The sequence below is a fragment of the Diceros bicornis genome, chromosome 4 (assembly GCF_020826845.1).
Source record: "Diceros bicornis minor isolate mBicDic1 chromosome 4, mDicBic1.mat.cur, whole genome shotgun sequence".
Lineage (NCBI taxonomy): Eukaryota > Metazoa > Chordata > Mammalia > Perissodactyla > Rhinocerotidae > Diceros > Diceros bicornis.
Genome location: NC_080743.1, coordinates 73,802,658 through 73,816,772, shown reverse-complemented (window position 1 = coordinate 73,816,772; position 14,115 = coordinate 73,802,658).

Sequence of the window (14,115 nt, the reverse complement as noted above, 5' to 3'; positions counted from 1 at the left end):
TTCTTTAACTATTCTAAGGCCAAACTTAAGATTCAGATCTACCTAGGTAACCAACTGCCAAGAAAAAGATTCTCTGGAGATTTTTCAAAGCCTGAAAATATACATTGCTCTCTAAAACCTAAATTCACATGAGAAAACCATCATTGCAGTAGGGGAATATGCACCCTAAAATGTGTGACTATCTCTAAAGCAATAAAAAAAATACAAAATGAGTTTTGTTTGCTTACTTCTACAAGCCTCCTGGAGAGGTTTCCATATGTTATCAGACTGACAGACAGTAGAGGTAGGAGGAGGAGGTCTCTTGAGCACGTATCCTAGACGGCACTCATATTCTATTGTGTCCCCAGGACTATAAGAGGATTGAGCGACACCCTTCAGCTTCATAGAATTGAATCTTGGTGGATCACCACAGGCATCTAGAAAGAAGAGGATAAGAACACAAAAATAAAGCATTTTACCTCTTTCACCAGCCTGGCAGCAGGTAGGTAGCACAGACTAAATGGAAAGGTTCTCGTCAAGACGTTACATGACTGGCCCATGCTTTTACCCAAATGGTGACACTTATAGATGATGTCTCTCGCTTTATTTTAAATAACATTCTATCAGCTTTTGGTTTGTTGGGGAATAAGGTGACTTTTCATTCAACAGTAAATTTAAGAGACAACATCAATGGTTTTAGTTGGAAACTATATAGGTATGCATCCTTCTCCACTTTTTCTAAATTCATTCCAAAACTCACCTCTCACCTAAGTCTTCTATAGTATGTAACATTCTGCTGGGATTACGCTTGCATAGTTGGAAACACAAACTCATGACCACCTGTCACTTCGGGCTCAGTCTCCTCTCACAAGGCAAGATCCTAGAGGTCAGGGACCACATGCCTTCTTTTTCTACTACACCCCGCACCCAGTGGGTGCTCATGAAATGCTACGGTAAGAGGCGAAGATGAAACGAGCATCGTGGATTTCATGGATCAAAATAAATATGGACTGCAGAACTTCCAAATAGAAGACATGATTTCATAATAGTGAAATGAGCGTTTTATAAATGAATAGATGCCATTTAAATATCACAAATGAACTACTTTGAATAGCCTTACATGAAAAAGTTTTGCTTTCTTGGACATTATTTTACATAATTTAATCTTCCTTTGCTGATCTATGGAGCGTGCATTCCCTCAAAAGCTCCCTGAGGTAGCTGTTTGAGCTGTTTATCCAATATATCCCTATAGTAAAACTACTATATTGCTAGGCTTTTACATAAATTTTTTACTTCTGGATTTTTTTTTTTGGAGGGAGGGATTTTTTCTCCTTAGAATAATGTCATTTCTACTTCAGCAACTCCTCACACTGCAACTAGAATAATATTGATGTGATACAGTGACCAACCCTCTTCCAAGTCACATGCCTGTGGATGGCTCCCCATTGCCCTCAAGATAATGTCTAAGCCTCCTTAACACGGCTAACAGACTCTTAAAACCTGTCACTATCAGGATGCTGCTCACTCTTGCACACTATTCTGAAGCCATATTCCATTCCATGTCGAGCCCGTCAAGTTACTTAAATGACATTAGCACTCTCGGCCTCCATGCACCATTTTACTTCAGCTTTGACCAGAGACCCTGCCACTCCTCCCACCCGCTCATCCTTCAGTTTCATCCTAGATGCTACTTCTTCCTCAAACCTCTTGACATCTCTCAATCAAAACACTGGGCTAAGTGTCCTCATGCTGCCCCAATTTACTTCTTTCATAGCATTTTGCATATTGTAATTCTTTATTGTTGATACTCCTTGCGAGACTGTCACCTTCTTGAAGACCATGTCTCACTCATCACTGCATTTCTAGGACCTCGGGCCAGAGCTGACTGAGCACGGGTATCAGTTCTATACACTCTAAGGTCCAAAGTCAATTCTTTATTGTTCAGTCAACCTGTTCCAGAGGTATTCGCAAACCATGACTTTTTTCTTTGCTGCTTTTATGCCTGTCTTCAATTTTATTTCATTGGTTTAGTTATAGAGAAATCCCTTTATCTGAGTTTTAAATTTCTTTCATGTCAAAATATTTATGTTTTATTATTTCACTATGAACACATTTTTCATTACTGCTATTATATGAAATGGTATTTTAACATTATCAAAGGTTAACACCAAATATTGTGGTTTATATTTTTGCCTAAAGTATGGTAATGAAAGATTCCAGTAGTTGATTCTTACAATAGTGATGACAGTAATAATTTTAGAAACAGCAAATTTAAGCACTACTTGGGCCAACCATATTGTATGTGCTTTTAAACTAACTTAATCTTCATAATCATCCTATGAGTTGAGATTACTCTTCCATAATAGTTCCACAGGTCCTATTTCCCCCTCCTTAAGATGCGCAAACTGAGGCACAGTAAGGTGAAGTAACTTGCCCAAGAAACATTCCCGTAGGAGCAGACCCAGGAGCCAAGCCAGGCAGCCTGGTTCCTACCAACACTGCTTCCCGGCCCGGCCTCCCATCTGGACCCTCGCGTGCTTACACCAACACACTCTGTCTGCAAGTTAGTCCTCAAGAAATGGTCTTCTACTGAGTCTGGGAAATTAAAGCAACCCTAGTCTAGATCTGCGTTGTGCTAAGTCAAAGAGAAGGGCTCCAGGAGCCCTAAAAGGTCAGGTAATAACATCGTGTCTGAATTTTATGATGGTGATTGTTCATTCCTGACTATCTTGCTGCTTTTCACAATTATACACTCTGTGATCTAGTCCTCTCCTTTCTTTCGCCTGCTTTGCCCTACTGCTGCCTCACTGCGTAGCCTGGCAGTCCATGAATCCCCGGGCCTTGTCACATCTCTGAGACTTTGCTCACACTGCTCCCTCTGCTCAGGACACCCTTCCTTCTTGCTCAGCAGCAACTCCTGCTCAACTCTCATCTTCCAGAGAAGAAGATAGTCATCTTAAAGCTTTATGCACTGGAGAGAGATTTGGCCACATAATTTCTTCTGTTACCCATCTCCCAGGATTCTGGTAACCTAGCAATTGACCAGATAAGGACTGCTCTCTGCACTGTAATATGCAGAGGAAGGAAACTAAGTAACTACTGTGTAAGCACTTATTGATCTTGGCTTCCTTACTGGAAAGAAAGAAAAGACCTAAAGTAGACGGAAGAGATCTCCCCATAACACGAGATTGTGGGTTTTGTCCAAAAAAGCAGACTCCTTCTGGAGGAATGAGACTGCTCCCAAAATTCGACAAATGTTCCCTTCTGCGACCTCAGATATGACCAGCCTCCCAGGTACAATAGTGTCTGCTTACACAATTTTCTCTTCACGAGCTGCTTCAAAATTGAAATGTTTAGGGGCCACACTTGTGGCATAGTGGTTAAGTTCGTGTGCTCTGCTTCAGCGGCCCAGGAGTGGACCTACACACCACTTATCAAGCCATGCTGTGGTGGCAACCCACATACAAAATAGAGGAAGACTGGCACAGATGTTAGCTCAGGGCCAATCTTCTTCACCAAAAAAAAAAAGAAGAAGAAAATTTTTTTATTTTTCCACATTCTTTCCTGCCCAACATAGCGACTTCTCATTTTTACTCCTCTAAGTCTCACACCTCTCCTGATTTTACCTTTCAACCTTAACCTTAACACTTTGTTTTTCCTCCTCTTCATTTCTAGTTTTGTTACCCTCCATGATGCATCCTATTCATTTCAGTTATGTATTTAACTCTATTTTAAATAACTTTCAAAGTCTCCTTCAACTTCTAGCTTTAAGCCTATTCTAAAAATTATTCTTCGGGGCTGGCCTGGTGGTGCAAGCGGTTAAGTGCGTGCACTCCGCTGCGGCGGCCCGGGGTTCGCCCGTTTGGAACCCCAGGTGCGCACAGACACACCGCTTGGCAAGCCATGCTGTGGCAGCGTCCCATATAACGTGGAGGAGGATGGGCACGGATGTGAGCCCCAGGCCAGTCTTCCTCAGCGAAAAAGAGGAGGACTGGCTTTGGATGTTAGCTCAGGGCTGGTCTTCCTCACAAAAAATAAAAATATAAATAAAATAAATAAATAAAAATTATTCTTCTTTAACAATTACTTTTATGCTCTTTTCACTACCACTGTTCCACCACCCACCCCCCTCCTACATAGAAATGACCTTGTTCATGATCTGTAACAAGCAAGTCTGCAATACTGTGAGACCTGGAGAGTCTACTAACAGGGAAGACAGAGCCTCTCTGACCTCAGCTGTCCCAGCCTTAGCTTTTTGACACCACAGAAAGGCCATCCTAAGCATGGCACTTTAAAAGACCTTCCTCTTAGAGGCATGTTTTCCTGAGCTCTAAGCTCCTGCTGAATAGTATACTTAATTTTCTGGTATTTAATAGTAATAAAAGAATGTTGACATGGAGGCAAAAAAAATGGGCGTTTGCAACCACAAGTGTGACAAGACAGACAAGATCTCTGCATTCTAGCGGGGAGAAAACAGAAAAGATAGTTTTGGAAGGGTGACTACAAGTTAGGGGGGATTTAAGCTGGAGAGTGTGTGGGGGTCCATCTGAGACAGGGTGGTCAGAGAAGGTCCCTCTGAGGGGGTAGCATCTCAAATGAATTTGAAGAATAAGCAGGAGCCACTTATGCAAGAGGCAGGAGGACCATGTTCCAAGGCTGAGGGAATACAAGTGCAGAAGCCCCAAAGTGGCAGAGTCGGCCTGTGTGATGAGCAGAAAAGTCTTCCCTGCCTCCAGCCACTTGTTAAATGCTCTCAGAGACTGGTTCTCCTTTCCTCCAGAGCACCTCTCTTGGGTTATACCATACTCATTAGTATTATGTATTGGTTACTGTCTGCCACTCCCAATAAATTTTAGCAACTATTTCTTGATTACCTACTGGGATACAACAGTGAGCAAAACACAGTCCCTGCTTATATTCGTGTGTGTGCGCACAAACAGAGAAATAAAGATCATGAAAACAGGAATGGTTTGTCATTGTTAACCAGTGTATCCTCAGGACCAGCACAGGACCTGGAGCAGCGAAGGCAGATCTTTGTGGAATGAATCCTGCTAAGGAAACAATTCAGCATCCAAACTATCTAATAGGACCCTGAAAATAAGTTGGGCATAGAAACACATGTGCATATGAAGACAGAAGAAATACACCAAAGTATTAAAAATGGTTGCCCTTTGACTAAGTTTTATACAATAAGCATTTCTTTTTTGCCATATATATTTTTAAAGTACTTATTTCCATTAAATGAAACACGAAACAAAGTAGATGGGCCTTCAGCTATAGTTTTTGAGCTGTAGGGGAAAACCAGATTAACATTTATCGTTCATCTCTTAGGATAATCATTTCTCACTAGGTTTCTCTACCAATGATTTTTAGGTTACTTTGGATATCCCCTCAAATATGATCCAACCTAATGACAAGAAGGGAACAATGCTAAAAAGCCATTCAGTAATAAAATTGGCTGTCTGTACTGGATGGGAACAGGAATATAACTACACGGCCAAAAAAAAAAAAAAGAAAAAAAGCAACAGCTTGCAAACGGATACCAACACGATCTTGCGCAACAAGAGCCTGTGATAGTCAGGTACAAAAGCATGGCGCCCTTCCTAAACCCTCTAAACCCCAGGCCCCCAGAGCCTGCTCTCACCCCAGCGCTACAGGCACACCACGCACTTCCCAGGCCCCTTACAAAGCGAGCAGCGAGCCTCCTTGCCCCACACTCGGCACCGCGGGGCTGGCCACTTCCATAAAGCCCACACCCGAGAACACGCGCCGGGGCTTCCGCAGCCCAGCCCAGCGGGGCACAAACACCCCTCTCAACAAGGCACCACCCTGCCCAGGGAACAAGGACAAACCCTCCCCACGGGCACAGCCCGAGTCCTAGCAACAGCCCCGCGCACCCGGGCACTCCAGAGCAAGCCCTCGCCGCAAGCAGCGGTCCGCGCGCCCATCCCGACTTGGCTCAGCGCGGGCACCGCCCTGCAAGCTTTGGCCAGGGACGCGGCTTGGCCCCGGTAAACGCCGGCCGCACCCACCACCCCGCCCCGCTCAGTGCCGACCACCAAGCACGCCTCCGCCCCCCGCACTACGCGGTCCTCACCCCCCCGGAGCCCCGCACAGCACCACCCGGGGGGAAGCCTGGCCACGGAGCGCCAACTCCGCACGGCCCGGCTCGACCCAGCCCCGCGCCTCCCACCCGACCCACCGAGCGAGGCTCCCCCGCCCTCGGCTCCGGTCCGCCCGCTCCCCGACCCGCTCCGTTCGCCGCCAGAGCGCACACCCTCTCCAGGCTCCTACCGGAGAACACGGGCAGCAGGAGCACTAGGGCCCCCAAAAGGACCCCAACGAGGCCCAGAGAAGAGAAGTGGCTCTCGGGGCGGCAGGGAGGCGCCGTGCGCGGCGCGCAAGACGCCGTCATTTTCGGGGAGATCGGCGGGATTCCTGAGAGCCGGCCCAGCGAACCTTCTGGAGTCTGGTTATGAGACACAATAATCTCCAGGCTTGCAAAGTGTCAAGTGTCGGAACGGCCGGTGGGCGTGGCCTGTGTCGGGCGGGGCCAATCAGCGGGCTGCAAGGCGGGGCATCGACGCGCGGTGACGCGTTAAGCCTGGATCTATAAAGACATGGATCCATTCAAGACTCCAGGACCGCTTATTTAGAAAGTGTCAACGCATGTTTATTACCTTAATAAATTCCTAAATGTCATGCTTTCTTAGTTAATTTGGTGTATTTTGAATCCAAACGAAAGGAAGCTAGTTACTTTTAGTATAAAAAAATTATTCTATTTAAATATTAGTATGTTTTTATACAGAGCATAGATAGTACAAAGTGCTTTGGAAATAGGGCTTAAGAAATATCCACAGTTTAATTTTTTCCCAGATATTTCTCTTGACTCCTCTCCTAAAATCATTTCATGCCTTTTACATAAACAGAAGTTACCTTTTTCCTAGAGAAAGTGAAAACTGATGTAGCATAAATTTTAGTCCAAAAGGTCTAAAAAGAGTGGGTTCGGCCCTATCAAAGAAAAAGAAGCTAAGACAGAAAGACATATAAACAGAAATCCTAAGCAACAGCTTCTTCCTTGAAGTAATGGAAACTGTTCACATTTCCTAAGTGCAGTCTTTTCCCCTGACTAGACCGTGTGTGCTTTCAGCACAAGGAAAGAGGGTGAAGGAGTGACAATAATCCAAACTTGTGCTTGCTGGGTGGGGCTTCTTCATGGGGTCTGAGCCTGGGCTACTTGTTGGGACCACAGTGGCACAGGGGGCTCTGCTGCCAGGCAGGAAAGTGTTTGCATGTGAGCTCAGGGCTGCCTCCACCTCTTCTTACAGTCACCACTTGCAGGACAACAGCACGATGGGTGCTCCTGGCTGGGAAAGCATTCACATGCATGCACAGGGCTGCCAGGGAAGGGTTGGGGAGGGCTCACCTATCTCCACTACATCCCTGAGGCACAGTGCATCCAGCATCAGTTGTATAGCTGCGTGGGTCTCTCAGGCATTCTGTTGCACTGTGTGGGTATCCTCCATTGGTCAATGAATTTCCACTTAGTTGTAGTGCAGAAGGGGAGATAAACGGAACAGCTAACTCTGCCATGTTGCGGAGATCAGCCCAAACTCTTGATTGTAACCTAGAGTAGCGCCTCACATTGTAAGTGATGGGATACACATCTCCCTCTCTTCCCAGCTGTGTAGACACACTTTTTGGCAAAAATAGAGGAACATTTCAAATTCATTTCATTCAAAGACAGAGGGTGGATGGGGTCAAAGGGTTTAAGGCAGTGTAATTCATAATTTTTCAAAATCTGAGGATTTTTTTTTGTTCGTTTCTCTTTCATATGCTAAAAATATTCTGGTCAAGGGAAACAGATAAATGCCTTTACAGAATTATTTACAAATTGACATTGAATACATTTACAAAATTAAGTAAAATGTATTTTGGTTTCTGTAAAAGGACATTTTTTCCTCCTTGTACTTAGAATGAACAGATTCTGTGATTATTTCCCATTGGGCTAAAAAAATTTCCTCACTTTCCAATCACAGCTGCTAGAAGTTAGTGGAAGCTACATAGTTTGATAAAATGACGAGGGAGACATTACTCTACTGGAGTGTACGTCAAAGCTAAAGCCATTAGGAATGTTATGTCTAGAACGGGAATGGTAGAAGAAAACACCAATCACTGAGCAAAGGCAACAGGACTCTGAGTGTCCTCTGATGTTTCCTGCCCACATATCTCAGCTCAGGCCATTGCTTTCTCAATGTTCACTGAATATTTTCCAAAGAAACGACATCTCTGAAAAGAAACACAACAGGAAGCAGATACCTTTTAATGATAAAAGCAAACCTTTCTCTATCTTTCTTCTCAGAGGGAAATAAATTTTACTTCTCTGTGGCTGTTACCAGTTAGGTAAGTGCTGAAGGGAGGAAGGGAAAAGGGCTGAATATAAAAGTGACATCAAACCCAAAGGCAGCGAGAGTGGCATAATAAATGGGGTCAAATCAACGACAGAGGAGAATAGAGGTAAAGCTGATCATTAGGTTCATAAATTAAGACTTCTCTGATTCTCACTTAGGAATTTGAAACAGAAGTTTGTGGAAGAAGCTTGGAAATCTTATAGATTATACAGCAGATAAACCAATTCTGATTTTCTGTGCCATCTGTTTACCTCTGAAACCATTTAGCCTGAAGTGAATAATGTAAACTCTCTCTCACAGAAAACAGACTGTGTGAGAAGGGTCCTGGTCTCTAGCACCTTATTTTGAGGGAATACACAGACCATATATTAAATCCATGTATATTGTTTTGGAAATCAATTTTATGACAAGTTGTACATTTTGAGATGCACCTGGACTTTTGCATTGAGTACAGCTTCTTCCCGGGCCCATTTGTTTTCAACCTGAGGAAGATCACTGTAAAACATAGTATGTGACGTCCCATTTTTCTGGGACAGATCTGAATTTTGTAAATGTGCTATTGAAACTAATTATAAAATCTTTGTTACCTATTAATTTTCTATTAAAAATTTTTTGAAGAGTTTGTTGAATGCTCAAGAATTTGAGAACGAAGTAGAACAATGTTCAAGTTAACTGGATCCTTCAATTTTTTGCTCATTATCATTATACTCACCACCACTTGAAGTGGCCACTATATATCTATAAACCAAAAAACTTTTGTAACATTCATTTCAGCAGACAGCTTAAAAATTACAAAGTTATTGAATTAGTCATTATTCATATAACATTAAAAACAGGTTTAAGGTATAACACATAATAAATAACCTTGATGGAAAAAAACAAAACCTATTTAGTCACAGGTAATAAAATACATAAATTATGCTAAGAACTCTAAAGAAATGAGTGAATTCTCACTTATCCAGGGATGCTTTAAGCGGAGTAAAGAAAATCATGCATTTATGGAAAAAAATCTTTACAAATAAGTGAAAACATTAATGTAAACTAAAGGCATCTGTCTCTTGGAATCACACAGTCATGACATGCAAAAGAGGACTCAAGCAGTAGCAAAGGACAGGGAAGGGCTGTGGATCCCAAGACTAGAAAGTAGGGTAGAAAGATCAGTGAAGAAAGGACAGTAGAAAGGAAAGGGACGGAGCATGTATGTGGGGCACATTTGAGACCAATTGGGATCTTATTCTATTCTTGGTCGAAGAATAAGAATCAGAGAACTATAGCAGGATACTTTAACCTTGTGACCATTTTTCATCAAGTAATTTAAATATGTTTAATGGTCTTAAAATGACTACTTATACTATTTTTGTACTGTGCTATGAAGGATGTGGAGGGGTAACTGTGTTTCCAAATCATCGTAAGTACAGTTTACATCAAATCCATTTTGTACCAAGTTATAACAGGAATCTGGGATTATCTATGCCTGGTACCCTGCTTTCAGAAGTACCCCTAGAAATAGAGAAGTAACTGCACACATTTTATAGTCTTGTAAAGGAGTTTCTCAGGCAACAACAGTCAATTTGGGGAGAAGATCATGGACATTACATAGTGCAAAGAATATAATAAAAATCCTGACTTCTTTTAAGGAAAAGCAAATTAAGTTAAGCATTACCCCATACTCTTTTACAAAACATACACATAGATGAGGAGTCTTTAAAAACTCCAATTATCTCAAACAGGAGAAAAATTTGCCAATAAACTGGATGCTGTTTCTTCACATTTCAAGAACATGGCACGTCAATAATAGTCTACACCCTGGATCCCTAAAGTGACGTCCAGGCCCAGCAGCAGCGTCACCTGGGAGCTCATTAGAAATGGACTCTCAGATCACTGATGCTACTGAGCCTTTAATCTGGCGGAACAACCTCAGATAATTGTTCAGCTTTAAAGGGTCCTTTAAGCGGTACCTAGACAGAGTTTGATTAGTACTTAACAAAAAGGACCTTTAAAGATTCTGACGCAGTGATGTTTTAAAAAAAGAAGGAAAGTGAGGAGCAGGAAGCTATTTTGTTTTAGGTTCTTGAGAATTCATTTCTACACAAACACTTTGGACTTGTAAAAGTATTCCACCCATAGTACTTCCAAGTCAGACTGCTGTGTATATGTATTTTTAAAAACACACTACTGATAGAGAAATCAAATATGCATATCATGTGTTCCACAAATATAAGATTTAAGATTCAAATGAAGGCATCTTGGGTATTTTAAAATGACAATGAAGTAATATAAAAAAAAGTCTGAGCTCTTTATGAGTGAAGAATGTACTTGTATTATATAGTCCAAACGTAGTAATTAACCTCAAAGGAAAATATATCATAACCATAAATACCAAAAGTCTTAACATTCTTAGTTTGATGTCAAAGCTATTTCCAAAGTGACAGGGGAAAAAAAATCGCTAAAAATCAGAAATTCTAAAGCACCTAATCTTGGTCTGTACTCTAGGATTTATTCTAAGACTTTCATTAAATTGTAAATTATCTCATTAAAATTTAAGCTTGCTGTTTAAAAATCCTATTTTCCTTAGAAGATATGTATTTGTACATTTTTTTATATTCTAAGCCCTTCCCTTTTCTCAGTTTTGTAGATAAAAAGACAAAGTTAATGTGCCTTGTAAATCTTACCCCTCTCAGCATCTTTAAGTTTAACCCCATCTGTTTTACTGCAATCTAGTAAATTTAGAGAACATAATAGGGAAATGAAATAGTGTTGCTTTAATTCCCCAGTTTCACATGTATAACCACTCTATGTGGAAAGAAATCAAATTGTGTATCTGAATGAGACAACTACAGAGTTCCTTACGACTACCTACGTTACGCATACAAATGGAACTTGCATCATGAAAATTCCTGTGAATTCAATTGTCAAGTCTCCACAGTGAATTATTTTAAATTTAATCTTGGCCATTAGTCCAATTTAGGAAATAGGGTATACCTAGGGGAGGGAAGGCCTCATGACGGTCCATGATTCACTGCAGAACTTAAACCTCAAATCCCACAGAGATTTTCTGTACAGTCATAATAGCTGAAGCAACTCTGCACAGGTTACTCTCGTTACAATTATATGAATAGTAATCGAAAATATTTTTAGTAAATGAGTGCAACTCATCTGGCACACTCATGCAGGCACTTTTTAAAAAAGAAGGCATGCGATAGAGAGTACAAAGAAAAGCTCCAGAAAAATATGTCAAGAATGAGAAGAACCAGTAAGTTAGAAGAAGCACACTCTTCCTGGTGTGAAGATATTTATACAGGATGGTGCCGATTACTCCAACACTAGGAACTACAAGAAACCAGGAAACAAGTGACATCTGACTGAAAACTAATTACCAAGATTCAAAATCTAGCAGAAGAAATAAATGTTGGTTACGTTTCACTGGCTACAAAAGGTTATTTTATTCAAGCACATATACATTTATATTCCATCTGGACTCTCCATTATCTAAATCCCATTCCCTGGAATCACTTAAACAGTCCATAGTAAGTCAGAGAAGAGTCCTTGCTTAACTTAGAAAACTACCCAAAGCATATTGAGTAAGCAAGCTCATATGACTAATTATCTTGAAAAGACATGTATTATTTAGGGTTTGTCAGTAAGTGGATATATAGAATATAAAAGAACATAAAGTCACCAATACAAGGTAGTATATCATATAAAAGCTCAGGTTTCTAGACTGGTTTACTTATTTGAAGCTATGAAAACTACAGAAACAGAAAAATCATTAAGAAAATAATCCAATTCTTCACAGTAACATTTTGATTTAAGTCCTATCAAAGTTTGGGATACTTATACTAAGGGCACTCAGAGCAATGTTTAGTCCATCTGAGAAAAAATGAAAACAGTTTGAAGATAATTGAGCACATATGGGCCTCCAGATAGCAGCTGCATTGTCATTTTGGTCAGATCATCTAAAAACTACAGCAAAGAAAAAGCTTATCTATCTAGTTTGAGGGTCACCACTAGTGCATCCACGTCATTTTGATCCTAGGACCCTTCTAATCCGATTCCAGATACAGGATCCACCTTGTGAAACTCTTCATGGGAACCTCACTTTTCCTCGTTTTGTGCTGTAGCTACCACACCAGGTTATTTAGTAAAGGTTATTAGAACAATTAGAATTCACTAGATTAGAGGAAAAGTGTTTTAAAAACTAATTGGTTTAGTTCACTATTCATTCTACCATGTCTTATGATTTTGTTAGGAATTTAATTTATATTTTTTGCCCAAAAGTGAGTCTGTGGAAGAAGTCATAAATAAAGCTCCATTAATCGATCACAGAGATGCCATTTGCAGAGTCTTCACAAACAATACATTATCTTATCATCAACCCATTCTTATTCTCCACCCCAACAAAATAATTAAGACATAGTCCAAATTACCAAGGAAATTCTGAGAATGTAAATGAAACACCAGGCATATGGATAAAAATTATGCAGAGAAACTTAAACATGCATTTAAGTTAACATGTTCTAACCGCCCAGAGAGCAATAAATAACACTACAAAACCTTAATGCGTGGAAATGTTGGTCAGTAGTACCACGCTTCTAAACTGCCATTATTTTTATTAACTTTCTATACATCAAAGCGTAAAATGTCATGTTTAACTCTGCTTTTTTAATTTCAGAAAAAATCAAGTGCTTCACATCTTAAGATGGCACTGGAGTTCCTGGCACAATGAAAGTTTGACCACAGTCTTCAAAGAGAAAATATAACAAGTCTAAAGTGCACTTTATAAAAGGATTAACCTTACTAAGCTCGTCTAATGTAAATAAAAGTCATAGATATTTTTCTTCATTTACTTATCAAGACACCTTTATATTTCATTTAACTGTCACAACTAAACTTCATTATTTTCTTTAAGACAAATTGTGTGAACTATGTGAGCCTACACAAAGTGTGCTACACCAGCCTGTTATAGAAAAAAACTCACCCAACTCACAGTATTTTAAGGCTTGTGTATACAAGGTACAAATAGAAAGAAACTTTATCTACAAATTGCCATCTCAAAATAACACTATCATATGGGAAGCAAGTTATCTTTTATATATTTTAACCTACATATAACCATAGCATTTAAGAAAGTTACCTCGCCTGCTAGGAATCCTAATTTGGGGGTCCTCTTAAGAAAGGTATGATCTGCATGTGTCTACACATACTACCGATTCCAGGTGTCATGGTTTCTGCACTATTAAAATAACAACTAATGTCAATTATCACCAATTTGTGACACATCGTTACTTCTCTTAACTACAGAAAACTGAAATATGATATTTCCATGAAGAACTCTAGGGTCTCATAAGGCAGGGTTATTAGTAACCAAAATAATACCTGAAGTCTTCAAGTTCTTAAGCGGTAGTGATTCTCCACTGGGACTGGGATGTCCTAGAAAAAAAAAAAAAGGAAATGGAAATAAGTAAAAAAAAAAGAGAATAAAAAATAATGAGGCTTAAAGACCACTAAATTAATAGGTTTGATTTTTCTGCCTTTGTACTAAAGCCCTTATAACTTAATTTTCCTTATATAAATTATATTAATGCTTCTAATTAAAAGTAGTATCACAAAATATTATAAGTTTATATTTAACATCATCAGCATTCTTCTTCCTGTCCAGTAACATTTCCTGTGACAATTCTGTGGTACAGCAAGCAAATTTATCATTAGTGTATTGTCTAAATTA